At 45.8% G+C, this 26645-nt stretch overlaps 1 protein-coding gene and 1 long non-coding RNA gene across 8 annotated transcripts in view; one reads left to right on the forward strand and one right to left on the reverse strand.

Annotated features, from left to right (window-relative positions):
• The window catches only part of CLBA1 (clathrin binding box of aftiphilin containing 1), a 44461-nt gene extending 26888 nt beyond the window's left edge, over window positions 1–17573 (reverse strand). The window contains exons 1-2 of one of the 6 annotated variants that reach the window (XM_053282846.1): window positions 17473–17548; window positions 1091–1165 (exon numbers count right to left, since the gene is read on the reverse strand). The gene's annotated coding sequence lies outside the window, so the exon portion shown is untranslated. Of the gene's footprint in view, window positions 1–1090; window positions 1166–10473; window positions 10806–17472 lie in introns of those variants that run through there. The other 5 variants (XM_053282844.1, XM_053282848.1, XM_053282849.1 and 2 more) reach the window with 5 other exon arrangements.
• LOC128339257 (uncharacterized) lies at window positions 13599–19498 on the forward strand. 2 transcript variants are annotated; one of them, XR_008312930.1, is made up of 3 exons: window positions 13599–14439; window positions 18655–18787; window positions 19253–19498. It is a non-coding gene; the product is annotated as an uncharacterized LOC128339257 (long non-coding RNA). The 2 variants fall into 2 exon arrangements; XR_008312931.1 differs by lacking the exon at window positions 13599–14439 and adding an exon at window positions 17542–17729.
• The last annotated feature ends 7147 nt before the right edge of the window (window positions 19499–26645 follow it).

Below are 26645 nucleotides of genomic sequence, written 5' to 3' on the forward strand. Positions count from 1 at the left end.
TTTACAATTCAGCAAGAAGCGTGCACAGGTTCTTATGCAAGTTTAGGGTGGATGTGCTTTAACAAGATGGCGGCTCCTCCTGTTTCTCACACACAGGATAAGCAGATATTGCTATTCATGGATGGTGTCATCTTGTTCCAACCGTGAATAACTGTATCTATGGGATGATTAGGTATGATTAAGATCAGCCTGCATAGTTTGGTGTTTATGATCTAAATTAGTCAGAACAGTTCCCACGTTATGCACATCATAAGAAATGAAGAAAAGGATATGCTAACCTTAAATGGCTAACAATTCCAGTTTGAGTCACCACAAACTCTACAGATAGAAGTTAAAGAGAAGGGCCATCGTTCAGTAAAAGGTTACATGCTTTGCATGAAGGTGGCTGCAGAATATCTTGTTAGAAGTATCACAAGGGAAGAACCTCTACTTGTGCTCTTGAAGAGCTGCTACTCAGAGTACACAGTATTGGGCTAGATGGGACTAGCTCAGTATAATGCAGTTTCATAAGTTCATAGAGTAGTCTGCAGGGCTGGGAAACCAGACATACAACTGAGTTCTTAAAAACTAATGCCAGCTCCCAAGAATTTGAAATATTTTTCCAGCTGAGCTGATAACATTTTAATATCGCCTTTAACTGCGGAGACCAATACAACCTATTTTGAGCAACACCTATTCCAGCAGAGTGGAAAAACACTGAAGGTGCTAATGAGAACATTCAAGTAGAGCATTTTGAGTAGATGTGCACAGACCTGTTCCAAAACAAGAGACAGTGTGAACATAGCAGATTTCACTGCAAGTCACAAGGTCTGAATATATCCCAGGTGTCACCCACTGTTGATCAGTTTGTTAAGGAGTGAGAATTCAGCATTATGCAGTTCCATCCCTCCCCATTTTAATTCTTTTTAGAAGTTATTTAACACAAAACTGCCATCTCCCATTCACAAACCCATTTGGCTTCACACACTGTCACTGCCATCTCAGTTTTACACTAGAAGATAAAGTAGGGAAATGAATAAGATTATCTGTAGAATATCAACATTTCTCATAATATTGTGAAGATACGTTTTAGAATTTAAAAAAACCAAACCTGCTTCAATCACTAAAAATCCTGCCTAAATCACTGAAGAAGAGGTGGGATGGAAGGAATTGCACAACTCAGCATCTGAGGAACAGAAAAAATGAGGCAGCTTTCAAAACTTTGAGAACATCCAGAGCATTTTATTTATTTTAAATGGTGGATTTTTAATTGTTGCACAGAACAGCAAGATTAAGTAAGGCAGTTACAAGAATAAGCTGCCAGCCAGGAAGCCACCTCCATGCTATTTAAATCTCCCCACTGTCACAAACTCACTAAGGCTGTAATTTTGATCTGTATTAACACTGGTTAGAGGCTTATAAACTCTTTCCAGGTAGTTATAAGGCATTCTTACAGTTTGAAATAAGTTATTAATACAAGCATCCCCACCCCCGCCCGTATACTCTCTCTCCATTTCCATCCTGTGAGGCATTTTATGAACATATTCTTAACAGATCAAACCTTATTAATAATCCATTTCAATATAATTAAATTTCAATAAAAGGTCTTCAGTCAACAATCTTATAGCTACTTACTAGAACGAAAGAACGAAACGAACAGAGTATAATTGACTTCTGTGTAAACATATATAGGACCAGGCTATACAAAATCTTAAGCAAAAAATATTCTTTAGGCTGCTACCCTACAATAGAGAGATTAATGATAATACAGGTCTAGCTCACAGGGCTACTGTAATGATTGACAGGATAGCATGTGTGACGTGTTTTGAACTTTTCAGAAAAACACTATATAAAAACTGAGAAACAAAGCCACCTAATGGCGCAGCGGGAAATGACTTGCCTAGCAAGCATGAGGTTGCCGGCTTGAATCCCCACTGGTATGTTTCCCAGGCTATGAGAAGCACCTATATCAGGCAGCAACAATATAGGAATATGCTGAAAGGCATCATCTCATACTGTGCGGGAGATGGCAATGGTAAACCCCTCCTGTATTCTACCAAAGAAAAACCACAGGGCTCTGTGGTCACCAGGAGTCGACACCGACTCGATGGCACACTTTACCTTTACTGAGAAACAAGAATACCATAGCATGTTAAGGACTACCAAAATTACTGATTAGCTTTCATGGACTATTCCCCAAAACTTATGCTACAATAACTTTGGTATTCTTTATGTTTTCAAAAGCCTATTTTTGCTGCAACAGATTAATGCACCTACCATTCTGTAATTGATAACATTTTTATCCTCAAGCCACCCTATGAAGCAAGTTAAGCTGAGAAATAAGCAAGTATCAAGGGCAAGTAGGAATCTGAATTTTGCTCTCCCCCCTTAAGAACTAACCACATCATACTCAAGAGAGACAGACCTGAGCGAACAAAAACCTGGGTTCAAATCCTCTCTGAGTCATGAAGGGTAACCTTGGGCAAGTCAGTTAATCCATTTCTCTGCATAGCCTACCCATTATCAATCTGACTTAAAAGTAGAGCATGAAAAGATCTGAAAGCACACAAGTGCAGCAAGACAAGATTTTAAGACAGTTTTCTGCTGCTCATCTTTGTTGTTTCATTATATACTTTTTAAATTGATAGTTATTTTATATAAACTGCTTTACAACAGTAAAAAAGCAGTTTTTAAAAACCCCTTAAGTAAGTGTCCAATATACACATGTGGACAGATGTGTTGGTACCCCTCCACGAAAAAAGAAGAACCCACAATTGTCTCTGAAATAACTTGAAACTGACAAAAGTAATTGGCACCCATCATTGTTTATTCCTCATTTAACAAAAATCAGACTTTGCTTTAGAGTTTTGATGCAACAGAATATGTCAAATAACAACACAAATGAAAATGGCATGGACAAAAATGATGGGACCCTTAACCTAATATTTTGTTGCACAACCTTCAGAGGCAATCACTGCAAACAAGCGATTCCTGTGGCTCTCAATGAGACTTCTGCACCTGTCAACAGATAGTCTGGCCCACTCTTCCTGAGCAAACTGCTCCAGCTGTGTCAGGTTTGAAGGGTGCCTTCTCCAGACTGCATGTTTTAGTTCTTTCCATAGATGTTCGATAAGATTCAAATCAGGGCTCATAGAAGGCCACTTCAGAATAGTCCAATGTTTTGTTCTTAGCCATTCCTGGGTGCTTTTAGCTGTGTGTTTTGGGTCATTATCCTGCTGGAGGATCCATGACCTGCGACTGAGACAGAGCTTTCTGACACTGGGCAGTAAGTTTCGTTCCAGAATGTCTTGATAGTCTTGAGATTTCATTGTTCCCTGCACAGACTCAAGGCAACCCGTGCCAGACGCAGCAAAGCAGCTCCAAAACATAACCGAGCCTCCTCCATGTTTCACAGTAGGTATGGTGCTTTTTTCCTTGAAAGCTTCATTTTTTTCATCTGTGGACATAGAGCTGATGTGACTTGCCAAAAAGCTCCAGTTTGGTCTCAGCTGTCCAAAGGACATTCTCCCAGAGCATTGTGGCTTGTCAATATGCATTTTAGCAAATTCCAGTCTGGCTTTTTTATGTTTTTCTTTCAACAGTGGAGTCCTCCTGGGTCTTCTTCCATTGAGCCCACTGTCACTCAAAAGCAACGGATAGTGCGATCAGACACTGATGGACCTTGACCTTGGAGTTCAGCTTGTATCTCTTTGGAAGTTGTCTTTGGCTTTTTGTCTACCATTCTCACTATCCTTCTACCTGTTCTGGGGTTGATTTTCCCCTTGCGGCCGTGTCCAGGGAGGTTGGCTACAGTTCATAGACCTTGAACTTCTTAATAACATTTGCAACTGTTGTCACAGGAACATCAAACTGCTTCGAGATGGTCTTATAGCCTCTGCCTTCAACATGCTTGTCTATAATTTTCTTTCTGATCTCCTCAGACAACTCTCTCCTTTGCTAATTTTCTCCATTTAAATAGGCTGAATGACTGATTGCACGATTGGAGACATGAGTGATACTAATTAAAGAAAACAGCTAATTTGAAAAATCACTCTAATACAATTATTCATGATCTTTTCTAGGGATACCAATAAATGTGTCCAGACCACTTCAGAATATCTTTGTAGAATCCTATATAATAAAAGGCTACGGCGTGTTCCCATATGCCCGTGTCTTTTTGGCCTGTTCTGGGCATGTGCGGAGCGCATGCCCAGAGCGGGCCAAAAAGATACAGCCACTCAGACACGGGCGGCCATGTTGGGGCCCAGAAGTGGCGGCCTCAGAGAAGCGGCCGCCGCCAACAGGAATAGAGTGCTGGCGAGGCGGCAGCGGCAGAGCCGCGGCCTCGGCCAGAGGTGGCGGTGGCCGCGGCGGGGCAACTGGCCCCGATGGCGGCGGCCACCACCCTACGGGAAGTGTGGGTGAGGCAGCGGCGGGCTGAGTGGCCCCGATGGCGGCGGCCGCCGCGGAAGTACGGGTGAGGCGGCGGCGCTCTGGCCCCATCAGGCCCCTTTTTTGGCTCGCTGCGGCCGGGGGTGAGTGAATGGGCCAATTTGGCCCTTAAACGTGGGGGATGGGTGGAAAAAAGCAGCTGGGAGGGAGGGCGGCTGGACGGGCGGCGAAGAGGGGAATGGCGGCGGGGGGCCAGGAGCGCCATAACTAGAGCCCGTATTTAAAATGGGCTTTAACATACTAGTAAGCAATACTTTATCTCTTTTCACACTTGCTTTGCTTTACTCGATGACATATCAAAGGCATGCAGGTATACATGGGACAATTGCTTTTCATTTAATCGCTTTTCAGGAGGCATAAAATACTTTTCCAATGAGCAGTAAGCGTACCAACAAATTTGCCCATGTGTGTATTTATTACAATAGTACCACCTGTGTGCACAGCACCTTTACAGAATTGGGTCCCTATCCTAAAGGGCTCACAATCTAAGAGAGCTACTAGGGAAGCAATAGGGCAAGGAGAGGGAAGTGGCATATGCTGGGGAAGAATATGCAACTACTACATTTCATGTACACTTCCTGAGGCTTATTTACAGTACTAGCAAGGATTTGTTAACCCATTTCCCATGTAGTACTATAAAGAAGCCTCAGGAAGTGTGCAAGAAATGCTAGGTTTTGCTAACAAAACCTCACTAAGTTTGAAGACCACCAGGCATGTCATTCTTTCCTTGAAGAAAGCAGCCAAATCAAGGGGTAAAATAAACACAGTTGCTCCTACTCAGTGGGCAAAGAGGCACCTTTTAAAATGGTGGCTCTTTTAAAAGTCTTAAAACACTTAAAGTGTGAAGTTTTAGATTTTTCTCATCTGTATTTTAAAAGTGTTTGAATTGTGTTTTTAGATTCTGAACAACCCAGGAACTAGGGATGTGCACAGAACCGGTTCAGGGACCCTTTCTAGACCTCCGAACCAGTTCGAAAGACTGGCAGTTTGAAGGTGAGGGGGGGTGGATCTCTTTAAGGATGGGGGATGGTGCTCTTAACCCTCCCACCCCCGCCGGCACTGCCTTTTAAAACAGTCCTGCAGGGTGGCAGCGTACCTCCTTGCTGCCCCGGTGCCTCCTTGGACTGGAAGTGACCAGACTTTGCAACACACAGAGTTGCAGTTACTACTTTCGCTTACATCTGGACATTGGAACAGAGCGGCAGGGAGGTATGATGTCGCCCCGCCAGGCTTTTAGGGAATCGCATGCCAGTGGGGAAAACGTGGCGGGGGGAGTGCATCCTCCCCCACCCTTAAAACCACCACCACCCCACCATCGAACCTTCGAGCTGGCCAGGGTTTGAATCCGTTTGGAGGCCTGTAAAAGGGCCTCCAAACCAGTACTACCTGTTACCTGTGATGGAGTGTACCACATTGCAGCAGAAACAGATATCCACTTGTGAATTTACCAACATCGTGCTGTTAATGGGTTCCTTCCACCTAACGACGATACTTCTAGCATGCACAGGGAAGTATATTGAAGGTAGCAGACTGGAAAGCATTTTTACCGAGAACTCTGTGTTTGGACCAAAAGTGGTTGAAAGTGTCCTAAGAGGAAGTAATTACGTACAATCAGTTAAGGACATGTTTATGCTGGCTGAGGTTATAGAAAGACTCAAGTGGAAGGCATTCATCACTGAAGTTGAAAATATCTCCAGTGCAACTGATCAAGTACATCATTTAGTTGGTACTATGAGCAGCAGACAGAGAAAAGGCTCACAGTTACAGTTTGAAGAACTCTCCAAAAATTCAGAAGATGTGATCAGAGAACTTGAGAAATTCACCAGAAAAAAATGTTGAGCAGTCAGAGCAGTGCAGGTATCTGGAGCGTTTCCTTTATCTAGTTCATCTCCTGAAGTGTCTTATCAGAGCTGACAGAGGAGGAAACTGGGTCCTTCATCTAAACACTGTGCAGCAGCTCCTTCCACTTTTTCAGGTGTTTTACAGGATTAACTACTTGCGGCGGGAGAGGGGAAAGCGGCGGGAGAGGGGAAAGCAAACCCTCCCCCACCAGGGGCGTAGCTAGGGGAGAGGGGGCCTGTGTTCATCCCTCTCTCTTGCCGCCCCCCAGAGTGAGGGAGATAATGAAGAATATAGGGAGGGGTGGAGCTGAAGGGCCCTCAGGAGCTGGGGGCCCATGTTCTTTGAACCTTTTCGCTCAATTATAGCTACGCCCCTATCCCCCACCCTTAAGGGGACCCCCCCACCCGAATCTAAACTGCCCATGTCCAGACCGGTCCGGAGGCCTGTAGAATGGCCTCCAGACTGGTCCGGGCACATCACTAGGTCCAACAAACGGAAGTACGTTTTCACACAACACGTGATCCACTTGTGGAACTCTCTGCCACAGGATGTGGTGACAGCCAACAACCAGGATGGCTTTAAGAGGGGGTTGGATAACTTCATGCAGGAGAGGTCTATCAATGGCTACCAGTCGGAGGGTTGTGGGCCACCTCCAGCCTCAAAGGCAGGATGCCTCTGAGTAAGTTGCAGGGGAGTAATGGCAGGAGAGAGGGCATGCCCTCAACTCCTGCCAGTGGCTTCCAGCAGCATCTGGTGGGCCACTGTGCAAGACAGGATGCTGGACTAGATGGGCATTGGGCCTGATCCAGCAGGGCTGTTCTTATGTGAAGTTCTTGTCATTCGGAATGTTTTCCAAGCTTTGCTGAACATCACGATTACGATCTTAGAATTCACCATGAGCTGAATGGATCATTCAGAAATGAAATGGAGATGAATATCAGATTTTTGAGTATGTACAAGCCAGAGAGAACCCTTATTTCAGTGGAGGTTAAGTCAGGCTTCACAACCTACTTACTAATGAATGTGTTCCACCATCTGTATCTCAAAGACTGCTTGGATTTTGTATAGAAGTGGAAGAAGAATACAGAAAGTTTAGGGAGGAAAGGTATCTGATGCGATCAAAACCACTATCCGCTCCAATTAAGAAGCTGAAGCTCCCCAATTTCAAAACGTTTGGCTATTTTAACAAACATCAACATAAATCATCTCATGCTGGCTCATCAAATCAGATCAAAGAACTATCCCATGCTCAAAGGATCCTCAACACAGCTAGAGAAAGAAGTGATGTCAGAAATATTACACTATGATCTAACTTTACAGCCTTCCCTGCTGGACCATTGCGGCATTACTATCAAACCTGTCAAGTATGAACTTAGTTCAGAATTAAGAAGCTTGAAAGCACTGTCTTCTACTTTGATTTAAAAAACACACATCCTGTCAACTTGTGTCGTCACTGATGTGATGAATCTAAAACGGAGAATCCCAACAAGAGACATTTTTACAAATAGAGATTTGTTTGATGCAATACTTATCCATGTAAACAGTGTCTGCACATTCAGCTGTGTCGACTACGTGTTTGAGTTACCTGACCATATCAGTAAAAAACGTAGAGTGAGAGAGAAGAGCCACAGTAAAACCAATGCCAGTGACATCAATAACTCCAAGCACAAAACTTTGTGTACAGATGGATTAATTTTGGGCATCCAAGATAATAAAAGATTGCTTCAGAATGCTCCAACACACTTTGTCCAGGAGCAGTCTGTAAACACAGACAGTGAAACATACTTGAGTGGCCTCCTCCACGAAAAGGGACCTTCTCCAGCTCTGAAAGTCTATGGTGGACAAGCAAGCAATGTTGAAAATAACTTACAAGTGCCCATTGAAGAGGCAGACCTACACTTGCTTCCACACATCCTTCACTCACTGAAGCATGGAATAAGATATGTAGTTGCCCTGTCTAATGACACGATGTTCCAATACTGTTGATCCACTTCTTCAAATGCTTTCATGAAAATGGACTTGTCGAGCTGTGATTAAGGAAGTCAGCTTCAGATGTTATCCCTATTCATATACTATCAAGAAAAATGGGTTCAACTCTTTGCGAAGTCATTCTTGCTATTCACTTCTTCACAGGATCTGGTTACAAGCAAAATTGGCACAAAAACAGCTTCTTTAAAAGCTAACCCAGAAAAGTAACTGCAGCATTTTGGTCAACTTCTTCCACCGAGCCCTCATTCATTTCAACAGGCTGAGGAATACCTGGTTCACATTCTTAATCGAGGAATGAAGTGCACAACTTTTCATCTGTGAAGGTTTGAAATAATGACCCAAGGAAAAGCATCAAACTTATTAAATATCCCATGTACAAGTTCGGCGTTACATGGGCATCTATGACGATCCTGTTACATGGCATACACATGTGCGTCAGTTCTCACTATGGCATCCTCTTTAGTTCCAAAGGAGTACAGATGCATCATATGGTGGCGCAGTGGTAAAACTGCAGCCCTGTAACCAGAAGGTTACAAGTTTGATCCTGACCAGGGGCTCAAGGTTGACTCAGCCTTCCATCCTTCCGAGGTCGGTAAAATGAGTACCCAGAATGTTGGGGGCAATATGCTAAATCATTGTAAACCGCTTAGAGAGCTTCCAGCTATAGAGCAGTATATAAATGTAAGTGCTATTGCTATTGCTATAAGCGAATAAGATTCTCTGACACCAGACCCCTTTGCTAATGAACTTCCAGATGATTTGCTCACAACTTGTGGATGTAAAAAGTGTGTTGGAGGACGGTGCCAATGCTGCAGACTTGGCTTCAACTGTGTGCCTTTTTGTAAGTGTGGAGCAAGTTGTAAAGATAGTAAAGAAACTGAAGATTGATTTCAGTGAAAAGTTACCGAGATTTTTTTAAATATAAAAAAGTATAATTTTTGAGAATTTATCAAAAAATTGTTCTAACACTTTTTTAAGTACAGAAATGTAACACAAACAATTAATTTTTGTATTAATAAACAGAATTTGAAAGATACTTTTGTCCCCAACCGTGACTTACTTAATTCCAGGATAGAAAATCACATTACTCAGCCAACAATTCAGATAAAAGAATGAAACTAGTTCCTATTGATAGAAGATGTTATGAGATATTCAATGAACACATTATACTCGGTATCGCCTTAAGAGGAGAAAATAAAATAAAATTGCAGTATGGTTCAATATGCATTGGTCAAAACCAATATGGTATCGTAGCAGACTTTCACACCAATTGCCAGATGTCTACCCAAATGTTTTCCCTTCATTTAGACATATCCTTACAGGATCCAGTGAGAAACCTCGTTCACTCTGAAATTTCTACAGGTCCTATAGCCATGGACTGGACTAAATGGGGCAGTATATAAATTTGTTAAATAAAATAAATAAAATTTATCTTTAGTAAGGGGATAGCAACAGTCTCCATTCCTCCCAGCACAGACTTCCTCTTAAGGATTGTTGAACCCCTGCTAACTGAGTAAAGAGACACCTTCTAAAGTGCTGATTCTCTTATATTTACCAGTGGGGAGAGCAACTGACCCTATCCAGCCACAACACAACATCCATCCAGTGGCTGTTGCTGGTGTCTACCCTATGTTTCGATTGTAAGCACTTTGGGGACAGGGAACCATATTCCTTATTTTTATTTCACTATGTAAACCTCTGTAGCTGCTCCTCGTCTGTGGAATGCACTCTTGGCAGATATCTGTAGTTTGGACTCCTTGTTGGCTTTCAAGAGAGCCTTAAAGATCTGCTTGTTTGGCCTGGCCTTCCAAGGTTTGTAAACTGTTTTAAAATATTTTAATTGGTTTTAAAGGAATCTGAATTGTTTTACATTTGTTTTAACATTTTTTAAGTAGCTTGTTTTAAATGGATTTGCCTTTTTTTTTTTAACTTGCTGTGCACTGCCAGGAGCCTTTTGGATGGGGCGATATAGAAATGAATAAAATAAACCAACAAACCGCTTTGAAAACTTTGGTTGAAAAGCAGTATATAAGTATTGGTAGTAGTAGTAGTATCACATAATACTTTTTGTTCAAGAATTTATATATGTGTATGTACACACACGTATACACACACATACATTCTTATATACATACATACACATACACACACACACACACATTCTTAACATTAATCACGGCATTTCGCCATTTTCACAGCGACTGTTTTTACCATTCCAAGGAACAGACAAGGTGTCACCAAGAAGCCTGCTTCGCCAGCTCTCCTGGGCTCCCTCCTAGACAGCCTACCTGCAGCGCCGCCGTCAGTCTGCTTCTCCTTCGCCTCCCGTCGGCGACAGCATCCCTCCCACCCAGCCCTACTGGGAAAAAGGGCACCGCTGACTAAGACGCTCCAGCTCCGGGGCCTGACACGGCGGTTCGGTTGGGGCGGGGCGCATCCGAAGGCGCTCAGCGTCGAGGGGGAGCCAGAGGCCGTGGCGCGCCCGCGCACAGGGGGAAAGGGAGAACGATGCTCGCGCCGCTTCCGTACCAACCGCCAGCCGCTCTGACGGCAACTCGAGAGTCGAAAGGAGGCGGATAGCAGGTGCCGGCCTCAACGTCACATTAGAAGCCCGATTGGCTGAGCGCGCCCGAGAGGGCGGAGATTCGTGGTTGGGCGAGGGAGGAGGCCTGGCCTCCGGATTCGGAGTCAGGGTAGCCGGGCGGAGCAAGGTAGAAGGGGGAGGGGCGTCACCGAGCCGGTGGGTGGGGTTCTCTCTCAACTCGTGTAGGAAGTAAGAAAACGCCAGAATGCCCCATCTTACATGGATTATAGACTTCCGGGTTCGCTGTGGTCGGGTTTTTTGTGTGTGACTGTGTGTAAACGACAGGTGTTCGTCTTTACGAAGCCACAAGACCCGCTGTTTGTTTGTTTTCTGAAACAGATTAACACGGTCACCCGCCCGAATAGGTTTAATTTGGGAGCCTTGGGGGGGGTGGGGTGTTCCCCGTTCCCCTTTCCAGTGCAAAAGAAAAAGCTAAGTGGAAGCCGCGAGCCTTCTTCAGAACAAGAAGTAGAAGCAAAGAGGGGCCAAAATGCACGAACGTTCCAAGTCAGCTTATTTCGGGTGAAAAAAATAATAATTTTCAATCAAGTCTATGGCGCCCTTAGAAAATAATAGCTAACGTAGGAAAGCGTCTTTACTAGAAGTTCAGACTGTTTGTTACTTTAGTCTATTTCCATCTCTAAGTCAGTATCGACTTGAGCAGTGAGGGAGGCGCCCCGCCCCCCCCAATCGTCCAGGGAGGGATAGTGACGTAAAATGTAGGGCGTGCCCTATAGAGTTTGTGGGTGGAACTTCCCTGAATGGTTGGTTAGCTCCATAGCAACGCTTGTTAGAAGCCTTATTCGCTTGGTGGGGGCGGGGGGAAGAGGAGAGAGAGAGAGGATGTTATGCATTACAGATATACTTATAGCTTTAGATATATAATGAGAGACAGAAAATTGTGCATCTTTTATATAAAATACATAATAAAACTGATAATAAAAGTGATCTGGATCTGCTTCTCTTGTCTGACACTGGCATATTTTAGGTTGCCACATTTCTCACTGGCAGGGCTCCTGTGCTTTGACACATCCATGTAACAGCGTGAAGTTCAACAGGCACAACTTTATCTGGCATAGAAAAAATAAATTCATGAGGGGCATGGTTCATTTGAATTTCTGCCTGCTAAATGCATAGAAGCCCTACTGGGACTTACTACCACTACATAGGACTGGGACCCTGAGTAGCATTGCCAAGTTGTTACTGGCTTTGTTTCTTTGCCTTTTAACAACAGCTTGACATGCAGATATTTAACATGTGAAGTTTTCCCCATTACTAGGAAACACTTGACTTTCATATTTGTGTGTGTGTGTGTCAGGCCTCTATAAAGGAATATATATGAAGCTTGGTACTGAGTCAGACCATTGGTTCATCTAGTTCAGTTACTCCACACGGACAGATGATCTCCAGGTTTTCAGGCTTCTCAGTCCTATCTGGAGATGCTGGGGATTGAATTTAAGACCATCTGCCTACCAGAAAAGAAAAGAAAAAGAAAAAAGAAAAGAAAAGAACCTTCAGATAATTTGATGAGATGGCTGTTTTCTGGTGAATTCAATGCTTATTTATTTTATGACATTCTTTTCACTATTTATTTATTCTTGAGTTTTAAAAATTGAATATTGGTAATTAGTGTTTTTGCTAATATGTGTCTTTGTTCTATATCACGTATGTAAGGTTATACTTCACAATCCACATATTGTTTTTATGCTAGCATCTCTTCCTTCCAAAAGGAAGTGGGCATCTCTAAAAAATACCCATTAGGTGCCAAGAATGCATGCTTACTATTTTCTACAAAGGAGTTACAAAATACAGTGATAATGAAATTGCTGCTTGTGGGAAATAGCTTCAGGTACAGAAATACTATGGTTTTTGTAAAAAATAAATATATAATATAATATAATAAAACCCTTGGTGTCCGTCCATGGACGGACACCAAGCGTGTGTCTGTGCCTCCCTGGCCTGTTCTGGGCATGCGCGGAGCGCATGCCCAGAACAGAGCAAGGGAGACACGACCGCCGGCACCCGGTGGCCATCTTGAACGGCCAGAAGCGGCCGCCCAGAAGAAGCCGGAGAAGCGGCGGCGGGGAAAACTGGCCGAGGTGGCGGCGGAGCCGCTGCCACGGTCGAAAAAGACAAACCCCAAGCCGGGGAGACGGAGCGGAGGCCAACGGAGGCGGCGGCAGCACGGAGGCCGGCGGCACAGAGCCGACCGCAAAGGGCCCAGCCCAGCCGCGGAGGACGGCAGCAGCGCCTCCAGAGACCGCCCGGCCACTCACCCGCCCTCCCAGCTTCGCAAAATCTCCTTCCCCGCTCCCCCCCCTTGATTAAGGGCCACAATGGCCCAGGAGAGGGCCGCCGCCCCCGCCTATCGCCCACCTGCCCACCCAGCTGCCCGAGCCCACCTTACGTGAGGAGCTCATGAACAGAGCTCCTCTCTGTGCTAAGCTACTGCCCAAACTGCCGCTATGGATGCAAAGGACGCCAATTGCGTCCGTAGCGTCCATTGCAACAGTATGGGCAGCAGATTAGCACAGAGAGGAGCTCTGTTCGCGAGCTCCTCACTTCCTCTTTGGCAATTATGTTTTTTCTTCGCCCAACTGCCGCAGGCAGGAGCGGGTAAGGTGGGCTTGGGCAGCTGGGTGGGCGGGTAGGCGATAGGCGGGGGCGGCGGCCTTCTCATGGGCCATTTTGGCCCTTAATCAATTGGGGGGGGAGCGGGGAAGGAGATTTGGGGAAGCTGGAAGGGCGGGTGAGTGGGCGGTGGGAGGACAGAGGGAGGAGGGGAAAGCTAGCGCCCGTTATCATAACGGGCTTAAAAATACTAATATAATATAATAGTCAGTCTATGCACAGAAGGTCCATAAGCACAATGCATTTTTTGTTCAGATGAGTGCTGAGGACCATTTTAGAAGCAGCACTGGTTTAGCCCATGAGCCAGGCCCACAAATTTTGGGCATCAGTAGCATCTCAGAGACAAATGCTCATAGTGCTTTTTGGCAACATCTACCCCATTAGAGAAGGAAAATAAGCGATAGCACTGTTGCACTTACCAACTAGAGATGTGCACGGAATCAGGCAGGGGTGGTTTGAAGGCGGGTGTGTGTGTGCTGCTTTAAAGGTGGGGGAGGGTGCACATATCTTGTCTAAAGTCCCTCGGGGCGGCAGCATACCTCCCTGCTTCCCCATTGCCCCAGTTTACTGGAACTTTCCAGAAGTAGCTGGCGCACCAGCACAGACGTACACTATGTTTCTTCTGCTGGCCTGGACACAAAGGAGGCATGTCAGCTGCTTTGCATTCCAGTGGCACCAGAAGAAGCTCAAGTGGAAGAGAGCAATGAACAATTTCAGGCAAGATGCCAACACACTGTGGTAAAATGCAGGAGAAAGAGCCGCCTCTGCAGAGAAGGCCATTGCTTGGCAACAGATAAGAGAGAGTTATGCAAAGGAAACTCAAACTTGGAGAAGAAACAGAGGAGTAAGAAACGATGGAAGCAAACAGTCTTGGAGTAGTTGTGTTTGTGAACTCTGTAAGTGAGAGGAGGATATGAAAAAGAAAAGAGAAGATCTTCATGTAGGAGAAGCTGCTAACCAGGGTTTGACTTTTATTTATCAAAAGCAGATAGTTGTCTACTACCAGTAGTAGATTGATAGTTGTCAGTCTACCAGAACACAACTAATAGGGACAGCAAATAATATCTTTGTTTAGGTCCAATAATATCTTCTTTCTTTTTTTAAATCCAGGTTCAATGTGGCATACAAGGTTTTGAGTTACACAGAGTTCTGTTCCAGGCTGGAATTTTCAATTTTATTTATTTATTGTTACAGTTTTATTATAGCTGGATTTCCATGCAATATTTTCTTAAGTTTAATTACAAATTATAAACCCCACCAGGCAGGAATTTGCCTTTTTGAACTTTGTAAAGCACCATGCATGCACACTAATGCTGCTGTATAAATGGGGAGGGGGGGATCACAATGTATGTATTTATTTTCATTGAACAACTTTTGGAAATATATAAGATAAAATGTGCACTTGCCTGCTGTTTTGTCTTAAGCAGCCATTTAATACACAAAACATAACTGTGCCTGTCAAGATCGAAGGGAGTCTGGGCTGGTTATGTGTTTAAACAGATAATTTTGCCGCCGCCACCCCCCTTTTCTAGAGGGAAAGCTTACCCGTTTAGCCCCAAACAGGAGTTACCTCAAAATATATCCAAAAATGCCTCTGAACTTCTAAAAGCAGCATGGGCTCAGAGAAGGCATCATGGGTAAGGCAGGCATTATGGGTATCTGAGCAATCCCAGCAAAGACAGAGTAAGTTTAAAACAATTTAAAATCTAGCTTATACATATAAAGTATAAAACCAAGGCAAGTTACAGGCTTATCAAAAGTATAGGAACTGACATTCATAAAGGTAGAAATATATTACCTTTCATCCTGCTTTATGCTGGACAGGAGCCTAAAGGTCTTAGATTGAAGTTCAGAAATTAAAAGCTTGCATCATGGCGATCTCTGCACAATCTCTGGAGCGATACAGCCAGGACTCAGCCAAGAGTCCAACAAAAGGTAAAGTTGTGCCGTGGAGTTGGCGTCGACGCCTGGCAACCACAAAGCCAAGTGGACTTGCCTAGGGAGTCCATATCTCCCTAGATGAAAGCTAAACTAATACAGAAGTCATCCCAAGAGCAGGAACTCAGAACAGGACCCAAGGACATCAACCGACAAAAGCCAGCCCTAACTTTCATAAGAAAGAAACTGGTGAATTTCGGTCTGACACGGGAAAGATTGCAGAGCTGTGTTAATTAAAAATCTCCCCCTCACCCCTTGCAGATCTCTGGGATCAATGGGGCTGATTATTCCAGGCATTATTTTAATCACTGCCCTAGGGGATGCAATAGAACTTGTGAGCCACTGCCACCCCTATTTGCATTGATGGCTTGGTACCTTGCTTAGCACCCTTTGGGTCTTTCCCAACTCAGGAAGGAGATCATATAGAGAGCAGACTGGCTATGTGACTAAGAGACATGCATACACAGGGCTAAACATGAGATCAGACACGTTCAAAATGGAATTAGAATAAATAATTAGAATAAAGAAAGCATGGGCCTTTGGGCTGAATAAAGGCTGCTTCCAAGACAGTGTGTTTTCCGTTTTACTGTATTACACAATTATAACTGGCTCGTGGGGGCTGGGGAAGCCAGACTTGCTTGGTTCCCCAGGTTACAACAACACAGGCAGGAAAGTCCTGCAAAGGGAGAGTATGTTGCCAAGATTCTGAAGCAAGAATCTGATACACATGCGGCATCTAGTGGTTAAAAGAAACAAAACAAACACTCTTTGTAGTTGTACCTGTGGGTTGGTTAACGTAAACATCAGAACAGCCCTGCTGGATCAGATCCAAGGCCTCCCTGTCTAGTCCAGCATCCTGTTTCACACCGTGGCCTACCAAATGCCTCTAGGGAACCCACAGGCAAGAGGTGAGGGCAAGGCTTCTCTCCTGCTGTTGCGTCCCTGCAACTGGTATTTAGAGGCATCCTGCCTCTGAGACTGGAGGTGGCCTATAGCCACCAGACTAGTAGCCATTGCTAGACCTGTCCTCCATGGATTTGTCTAAGCCCCTTTTTAAAGTCATCCAAGCTAGTGGCCATCTCCACATCCTGTGGCAGAGAATTCCATAGGTTAATTATGTGCATTGTGAAAATGGACTTCTTTTTGTCAATCTTGAATTTCCCGACCTTCAGTTTCATGGGAAACTGAAGGTTTCCGCTGCTTCTAGCGTTGTGAGAGAGAGTGAAAAATTTCTCTCTATCCACTCTTTCTATTCGATGCATAATTTTATACACCTCTATAATGTCTTCCCATAGTCGCCTCTTTGCCAAACTAAAGAGTCCCAGATGCCTTTCCTCATAAGGCAGTGCACTAGGCCCCTGATCATCTTGGTTGCCCTCTTCTGCACCTTTTCCAGTTCTACAATATCCTTCTTAAGATATGGTGACCAGAACTCCAACTGTACACAGTACTCCAACTGTGATTGTACCATCCTATACCATAAAAGCCTTAAGCGTGCGGCCGTGCTGCCCGTGTCTTTTTGGGCCGTTCTGGGCATGCGCGGAGCGCATGCCCAGATCAGCCCAAAAAGACACGGCCGCCCAGAGACAGGCGGCCATGTTGGCCAAATGGACAAAAGTGCCCCAAATGTTTCCCGCCGCGATGGCCGCCACCAATCGCCCTCCCGCCCTCCCAGGTGGCCGAATCCACCTTCCCCGCTCCCCCCCCCATGAATAAAGGCCTAAATGGCCCAATATTGCCTCCGCGGCCGCCGCCAACCGTCCACCCACCCTCCCAGGTGGCCGATCCCGCCTTCCCCGCTCCCCCCCACATGAATAAAGGCCCAAATGGCCCAAATTTTTGCCTCTGTGGCCGTCGCCGCCAACCGCCCCCCCGCCCACCCAGCTGCCCAAGACCTCCTTCCCCGCTCCCCCCCCCAACTTGATAGAGGGCCTAAATGGCCAAAAAAATTGATGACGCCAACCGCCCCCCCGCCCTCCCAGCTGCCCGATACCTCCTTCCCCGCTCCCCCCCCATGATTAAGGGCCTAAATGGCCCCCCAAAAGCCCCCGCCTTACCCGGTTAGCAGTCCTCTGCCCTGGCCCGCGTCAGTCGGGCGCTCTGAAACGATATTTTGAATAGGAGAGAGGAGCTCGCAAAAATAGCTCCTCTCTGTGTAAATCCTCAGCTCGAACTGCCGCTATGGCCCAAAACACCAGTTCGGAGAGAGGCTTTGTAGAGAGAGGAACTCTGCTTGCGAGCTCCTCTCTCCTATTCAGAATTTCATTACAGAGCACCCGACTGACGTGGGCCAGGGCAGAGGACTGCTAACCGGGTAAGGAGGAGGAATCGGGCAGCTGGGAGGTCGGGTGGACGGTTGGCGGCAGCGGCGGCAATCGTTTGGGCCATTTTGGCCTTTAATCATGTGGGGGGGAGCGGGGCAGGAGGAATCGGGGCGCTGGGCGGCCGGCCGCAGGGTCAATTGTTTGGGCCAATATGGCCCTAAATCAGGTGGAGGGGGCCACGGCGGGGGCAACTGGAGGCAAGAGCAGCACCCCCCCCCCACTAGAGCCCGTTATTAAAATGGGCTTACAAATACTAGTAGATTTATATAAGGGTATTATAATACTACCATTTTTTTTCCAGTTCCCTTCCTTAATTATCCCTAGCATAGAACTGGCCTTTTTCACAGCTGCCGCACACTAGGTTGACACTTTCAACATGCTATCCCAACAACCTCCCTTTATATTACAACAACAACAACAATAACAACTTTAATTTATTTTATCTTATTTTTATGCCCCCCTCATATAACTCTCAACTGGGTAATTCCTTTAAATTATTTTTCTGTCATCTATTAAGGTAGCAGGATGTCCCTCTTTGCTTGTTTAATTGGACATCTCATAATGTCCATCACACTGTCTATGTCACACACGATGAGAGCCAGCGTGGTGTAGTGGTTAGAGTGCTGGACTAGGACCGAGGAGACCTGAGTTCAAATCCCCATTCAGCCATGAAACTAGCTGGGTACTCTGGGCCAGTCACTTCTCTCTCAGCCTAACCTACTTCACAGGGTTGTTGTGAAAGAGAAACTTAAGTATGTAGTACACTGCTCTGGGCTCCTTGGAGGAAGAGCGGGATATAAATGTAAAAATAATAATAATAATAATATTGCCAACCAGGGCTTACATATTGTAAGAATGGCTTACATATTGTGAGGATCATGAGCAGGGTTTTTTGTTTTTTTTTCTTCCCTAAAGGAGAATTCAGAACTACACATTACATAAGAACATAAGAACAGCCCTGCTGGATCAGGCACAAGGCCCATCTAGTCCAGCATCCTGTTTCACACAGTGGCTCACCAGACGCCTCTGGGGAGCCCACAAGCAAGAGGTATGTGCATGCTCTCTCTCCTTCTGTTGCTCCCCTGCAACTGGTATTGAGAGGCATCCTGCCTCTGAGGCTGGAGATGGCTCACAGCCACCAGTCTAGTAGCCATTGATAGACATGTCCACCATAAATCTGTCTAAGCCCCTTTTAAAGCCATCTGAGCTGGTGGCCATCACCACATCCCATGGCAAGGAATTCCATAGATTAATTATGCGCTATGTGAAAATACTTCCTCTTCTCATTCCTAAATTTCCCAACCTTCAGTTTCATGGGGTGACCCCTGGTTCTAGTGTTGTGAGAGAGGGAGAAAAATTCCCCTCTGTTCACCCTCTCCACTCCATGCATAATTTTATACACCTCGATCATGTCTCCCCTTAGTTGCCTCTTTTCTAAGGTAAAAGCATAATTCCATCAGTATGTGAGCATAATTTGTAAATATAGTAATGTGTGTAATTTTTCCACACAAAGGTTCCTCATGTTGCCTAAAGAAAAAGCATGGAAGGACAAAGAGACTTGGGGAACTACTGATCCATTCATTCCACCCAGAAATGGTAGCCCAATTGGGCCTTGGCATCATCCTCTGTGTACGCACAACAGCTCTGCCGTTTTGTAACAAATAAGCCAGAGCAGAAAGAAACAGGTCAAATCCATTGAGTGCGGGCTACTGCTTTCTATTAAAGATTCCCTCCCTTGGTTAATCTTCTCTGCAGGAACTTTTACACATAAATACTTAACGTTTGTCCAGGGCGAGTGTGACTTTATTATTATTCATTTCTCCAGTACTGCTCACATCTTGGTAGAACCTTAGTCCCTTCCACTTTGGGGTGATAGGGCCATAGTTCAGTGGCAAAGCATCTGCTTTGCATGCAGAAAGTTCCAGATCCAATCCCGTACATCTTCAAGTTGGGCTGGGAAATAATAAATATGGTTTGCAGTAATACATATGAAAGGTTAGACTGTGATTTGAGCAACTAACTAATATCAGAAGCATGCACAGCTGCCGATGTTATGAACAGTAGAACCATCTTAGACTTCAAAAAAAGACACAGCTTTCCAAATCAGTTCTGATGGGAGAAGAAGCTGCCTTCTGAGTCAGGTGCTCAGTTCATCTAGCCCAGTATTGTCCAGCCCAGCTGCACTATTTGTTCCCCATCTGAGCATCACTGGCCTGAAACTGATGCTTCCCCAGTTATGTGTCTGCTGCAGAAGGGGAGGGAGGAGGGTGAGAGCTCTCCTCTTCTCAGCTCTCAATTGGCTGGTTACATGCTGAAGCTCAGCCTAACCCTCCCCTCAGCCTGACTACAGATTCCAGAAAATTAGCACTGAGTCTCATTAATTTCCATGGGAGTAGTCATGAGTAATTTAGTCTGTATGAAAGCCAGTGACTGGAATAGCCTGTCTCAAAACTGTAACACGTGTGTGTGTGTGCACCTCTACCTAAAAGCAGGGTACCGAAGCTGAAGGTTTGAAACAGAAAGGGTACTTTTTTTAAAAGACTGGAAACACTTGGGCTGGGCTACAGCAACTGTCATCAGCTTTCCATCCTTGGACAGATAAGAGTTTTTCCCAGCCCTACCTGGAGATTGCAGAAACTGGATCTGGGACCTACTACTACTTACATACTGTTTTTCAACAAACATTCTCAAAGGAGTTTAGATAGATAGATTAGGTAGATGGTTCCCTGTCCCGAAAAAGCTCACAATCTACAAATAAAGTTAGACACCAGCAAAAGCCACTGGAAGGGGGCTGTACTGGGGCTGGATAGGGTCAGTTGCTCTCCCCCTCCTTAATATAAGAGATCCACCACTTTAAAAGGTGCCTTCTACATGCAAAACTGATGCTCTGAGCTATGGCCCCAAAGGTGACTTTCAGAAGGTTACTGAAGATCTTGCATCTCCAGAGAGGCCCCTGGCAAGAACTAAAACAGATCCTCCGACTCTACTGTGTGCCTGCTTGTCCGTCTGCCTACACAGACCCCAAGGAATAAGTCACTGTTAACTGTAGCGATTAGATTACATGGCCACAGTCCAGGATGGTAAACATGTGGTTTGCCTTCTCCGCATATAGCAGTGGTTCTTTTTCTCCCTGCCCTGCCCTGCGCTGCGTGACAAGCTACTTCTGACATTTGGGGGAGTTTGAAAAATAGGTTGCTTGCAGTGCAGCGTGAGGAGGCTTTTGTCTGAGCGCATGAAGGCCAAATCCCTGCCGTGCGAGCCTTTGCACATGCATAAAGGGGTGCTCTGTTTTGTGGCCTTTGTCTGGTATGAGCATCTAGGATAAATATATGGCTAGAAGAAAGCACACTGTTTCTTTGAGCTTGAGTCGCGGTGCATAGGGATGGATTATGCAGTCGGCTAATTGACTGCTTTCATAACAGATGGAGATCTACAAAGGCTGGAGACATTTAGTGTCTCTAGTCTTGCGATGTAATTATATCACTGCACTTGGTGGCAGTGGATTCTATGAGTTAATTAGGAGCTGCGTGAAGAAGTGCTTGCCACCACCAACACTGGGCCTGTTCCCAATCGGCGTCCTTCAAAGTGCATGCTGTTCCCATCTTGTATAATTGGCCATGTTCGTGGTGATTTTTCAACCGCAATTGTGGTATCATTTTTAAGGAGCATGTTTTCAGGGGGAAAAAAATGCTTGCTGCTTTTCCAAAATGAGTGCGCTTTACCCATGCGGCTTTTTGCCAGACTCTTTCCATTTTTAGGTTTGTGTGTTGGATAGGAGGAAAATCAGAACAGAAGGCAACAGAGTGCAAAGGTAGAAGAGAGGAAGCAACGACTTGAAGAGGAAGCATCCAAAGCATCCTTAAAGAAGTATAACCTTTTGCACCACTGGGCTGAGAGAAGGGAAGGAGGGAGATCACCCGTGTAAAAACAGGAGGCTGCACAGGAATGTTGGTGGTGAAGTCGGGTGCATTTTGAGTGGGCGCTCTTCTTCAGCAGCACTAGCAACGCAAAGCAGCTGTAACAAGACAGAGGACTGCTTTGCTTTGTTAATGTGCCTTCTGTATGACTGCTTTCTCTGTTTGCTGGCAGCCTTCTGTATTGTTATTTGGAGACACTACAGGAAGCGGTTTTGCTTTGCTCGTGCACAATTGGCGTGGGCAGAAGCACTAGGGTAGTAGTGACGTGGGTGGCAGCCCACAAACTGATTTGTTGGTGGCTCTCACTTCTGCCACTGCTGCCGCCACCACCACCACCACCAGCCGCCTGCCTGCCTGCCTCTCCCCTCAGCCTCCGTCCCTCTTCCCTTGTCAGCACCAGCAAAGAGTTGGTGTGTGAGCGGAATGACTGTCACTATCTGGCATGTGTCACTGGGTAAGGATGGCCTTAGCCCACACAACAGCTTTTTGCTGGCACTGACAATGGAGGAGGGAGGCAGGCAGGCAGGTAGTCGTGGAGGAATTTGCCACCCCGCTGGCCCCGGCCCCATGTCGCCACCACCACCACCAGCCGCCTGCCTGCCTGCCTGCCTCTCCCCTCAGCCTCCGTCCCTCTTCCCTTGTCAGCACCAGCAAAGAGTTGGTGTGTGAGCTAAATGACTGTCACTATCTGGCATGTGTCACTGGGTAAGGATGGCCTTAGCCCACACAACAGCTTTTTGCTGGCACTGACAATGGAGGAGGGAGGCAGGCAGGCAGGTAGTCGTGGAGGAATTTGCCACCCCCCTGGCCCCGGCCCCATGTGCACCAGATTTTTGCCAGCACTGATGAGGGCAGAGGGAGGGGCCGGGTGGGTAGCTGCAGAGGCAGGCAGTGCTTGGCTCCCTCAGCCCTGGCCCCATTGGGTGGCCCACAGTTGCTGTACATGGTTGCCCAGTGGTAGATCTGCCGCTGGACAGAAGGTTTGAGTTGTCTCATTTCCCAGATATTGTCCCACCCTGGAGTCATATTATTATTATTATTATTATTATTATTATTATTATTATTATTATTATTATTATTTTTAACATAGAATTTGTGCCATTAGGCCAACACACACATTCACCTGGGCACCTATGTTTATCGCATCAGCAAATGTCTGTCCATGCATTCACGGATATGGTCACGGATATGGATATGGGAACATATTACATAGGAATTGTTTTTATTATTATATGATTTAGGAACTTTTGGAATTCTGTTTAAGGAGTGGAAAAGGAGATAGAAACATTTCTATCAATAAATATGGTAAAAGGTTAAAAATGGGCCCCGTGTTCTACGCTGGGGTTAAAGGTGGTTCCCAGAGCCAAAAGGGATGAAGGCAACTGCTTTAGCAGATGTTAAGCCTGGCTATTTTAAGATCCCCAAGAGACTAACTACTTGACAGATGCTTTTCCACTTTTAAAAAACAAAACATCATGTATTGAGAATAGGTTGTCAGGCACAAGGATGACTTGTCCCCTTTGCTAAGCAGGGTCCATCTTGGTTTGCATTTGAATGGGAGACTACGTGTGAGCACTGTAAGATAGGGATGTGGCCGCTCTGGGAAGAGCACCTGCATGCTGCCTGCATAAGATTTGAAGTTCCCTCCCTGGCATCTCCAGATAGGGCTGAGAGAGACGCCTGCCTGTAACCTTGGAGAAGCTGCTGCCGGTCAGTGCAGGCAATACTGAGCTAGATGGACCAATGGTCTGACTCGGTATATGGCAGCTTCCTATGTTCCAGTGGGGCAGAATGGCTGGAGGGCTTAGAATGGAAGAGGGCCTTCTGAACAGAAGCTCCCCACCTAGCATTCTTGGTCACATCTACCATGACTTGATTCACACAAGAGCTCTGAAGGCAGCCCTTCACCCAGTCTTTAGACTCAAGGTGACTGCCATGGTTATCAGTTCTCATAGGAGAGCTGATCTTGTGGTAGCAAGCATGACTTGCCCCCATAGTTAAGCAGGGTCTGCCCTGGTTGCATCTGAATGGGAGACTTGATGTGTGAGCACTGCAAGATATTCCCCTCAGGGGATGGAGCCGCTCTGGGAAGAGCAGAAGGTTTCAAGTTCCCTCCCTGGCTTCTCCAAGATAGGGCTGAGAGAGATTCCTGCCTGCAACCTTGGAGAAGCCGCTGCCAGTCTGTGAAGACAATACTGAGCTAGATAGACCAATGGTCTGATTCAGTATATGGCAGTTTCCTATGTTCCTAACCACCTGTGAAGTAGGAGGGCCCTCTTCCAGCCCTCTCAGCTTAGCTTGTCCCTGATGTTCCCACAAAACCTGGCTTCCTTGTTGCTCTCTGCTGCTGGAAGAAGAATTTGGGTACTACTAAAAGACAAGTACACTGGCTGGTGGCTGGATGGTGGTGCTGAGGAGAGGCTGGAAGGAGCTCTCCATGGGTGTGATAAAGGTAAAGGTAAAGTGTGCTGTCAAGTCAGTGTCAGCTCTTGGCGACCACAGAGCCTTGTGCTTGTATTTGGTAGAATACAGGAGGGGTTTACCATTGCCATCTCCCATGCAGTATGAGATGATGCCTTTCAGCATCTTCCCATATTGCTGCTACCTGATATAGGTGTTTCCTGGGAAACATACCAGCGGGGATTCGAACCAGCAACCTCCGGCTTGCTAGGCAAGCCATTTCCTCACTGCACCATTAGGTGGGTCCTGCATCTAAATGGAAAAAGGTTGGGAACCCTTGGGCAGCACTGACTGACATCAGCTTTCCAGAGTCAGACCCCAGGACCCAAAGGACATTGTGTGTGAGCAAAGTCTTGGGAAAGTGTTGCCGACTTTGAAAGTGATTGATTGATTAAGTGCTGTCAAGTCAGTGTCGACTCTTAGTGACCACATAGATTTTCTTCAGGTTTGATCTGTCTTCAACTTGGCCTTTAAGGCCCCTCAGTGGTGCATTCATTGCTGTCGTAACCGAGTCCATCCACCTTGCTGCTGGTCGTCCTCTTCTTCACTTTCCTTCAACTTTTCCCAGCATTATGGACTTCTCAAGGAAGCTGGGTGTTCGCATAATGTGTCCGAAGTATGTTAGTTTGAGCCTGGTCATTTGTGCCTTGAGCGGAAATTCTGGATTGATTTGTTCTATGATCCATTTGTTTGTTTTCCTGGCTGTTCATGGTATCCTCAAATGTCTTCTCCAGCACAAAGTTCAAAAGCTTTGGCATACTGTAGTAATAATACTAAGTATTTAGATTCCACTGTCGAATATTCAAAGTGCTTTACAACCACCCTGCAAGGTAGATCAGTGTTGTTCTCCCCATGTTGTCAGATTTGGGGGGATGGGGGCTGATGTCGCAAGCTAGTGTTTTGTTTTGTTTTTCAGACAGCAATTATATGTCCCCTCACTGGGGAGTAAGACCCATTAGACTCAGTGGGAATAGAGAACATAGGAAGCTGCCTTATACTGAGTCGGACCCTTGGTCCCTCTAGCACAGTAACACTGACTGGCAGCAGCTTCTCCAAGATTTCAGGCAGGAGTCTTTCACAGCCCTACCTGGAGATAGCTGGGATTGAACCTGGGACCTTCTGCATGTAAAGCAGATGCTGAGCTATGGCTCCACTTAACTGCAGAGTAAACATGGCTAGGATTGTGTGCTGCATGTCAGCTCCTGGCTGAGGTCAGATTTGAAGATAGACAGCTACATTTGCAGCTCGGTCACTCACTACAGGATGCTAGCTCTTTTGCAGACCACAACCTGTAGTGTGGCAGAGCCTCCTGCCTGAAATATCTGTGACTTTTAAAAAAACTGGTTATAGGCACATATTCAGCATGTGTCTGTACACATCCACAAAGCTGTCACACAGTGGTCCTATTCACACATTATGTTCAACACTCGTATGAGTGTACAGTGCACACAGGTAAAGATCTGTCCACAGGTACAGTTACTCACACTTTACGCTGAACACAAGTGCAGCACAGCAGTACACTTCTTATCTGCATCCTGCATCTGGGGGCTTGTTCACTTTTTAAATGAAGGCAGGCAGGGGCACCATTAGGCACGGACCTGGGGGCCCAGGTCTGTGTGCCCACTCTCCTAGGGGCTCCCATGATGTTCCCCAAGGGAAAAGAGGTCCGCTTTTATATTTCTGGAACTACTTGGCCTAGAGTTCCGAAAACTGGCACAGATGCAGCATAGGTCATCAGGACTCTGTGTATTGAGTTTGAAGTGGATTGTTCCATCTATTGATTTTTAATAGGGTTTTTTAAAAATTAAAAAAAATCTTCAAAAAAGTCCTACAAATGGCTTGTTTCATGGCAGAAGATTACAAACACTTCTGGAACTGAAGCCCCTCCTTGGACCATCATTCCACCCCCCCACCCCACCCCATGGAGAAATCTGCCTTCATTAAAAGTGGTCCACATCACCCCCTTTTCACCTTCCTTTTGTATTTCCAGAATGGCTTGGCCTGGATTTCTGAAATTGGGCACAAATGTAGGACGGGTTAGTAGGACACCCAGCGCGTTACAAAAACTTCTCGAACTGAAACCCCCCACCCCCTGGTGTATCATTCCACCCCCATGCGAAGGATTCTGCCTCCATTAAGAAGTGCAACATGCCCCACTTTACCCAACCCTTTACATTCCCAGAATTGCTCTGTTTTCAGAGTTCTAAAATTGGGCACACATGTAGTCTAAGATGGCACGATTCTGTGTATTTTCATTTCAAGGAAGTCAGTCAATCCTGTGAATTTTAATGATCTCTCCTCCCCCCCCCCCCCCGCAATAAAGAATCATCTTTCAACCAGAAAGAATAATCTCTATCCATAGAGTACCTCACATCTAGTGAAAGTGGAACTAACTGTTACATCTACATACATAGTTGTATGTAACAACTATTACATATAACTGTTATTATGGGAGGAGAGCTGATCTTGTGGTAGCAAGCATGAATTGTCCTCTTTGTTAAGAAGCGTCCACCCTGGTTTGCATTTGAA

The sequence above is a fragment of the Hemicordylus capensis genome, chromosome 1 (assembly GCF_027244095.1).
Source record: "Hemicordylus capensis ecotype Gifberg chromosome 1, rHemCap1.1.pri, whole genome shotgun sequence".
Classification (NCBI taxonomy): domain Eukaryota; kingdom Metazoa; phylum Chordata; class Lepidosauria; order Squamata; family Cordylidae; genus Hemicordylus; species Hemicordylus capensis.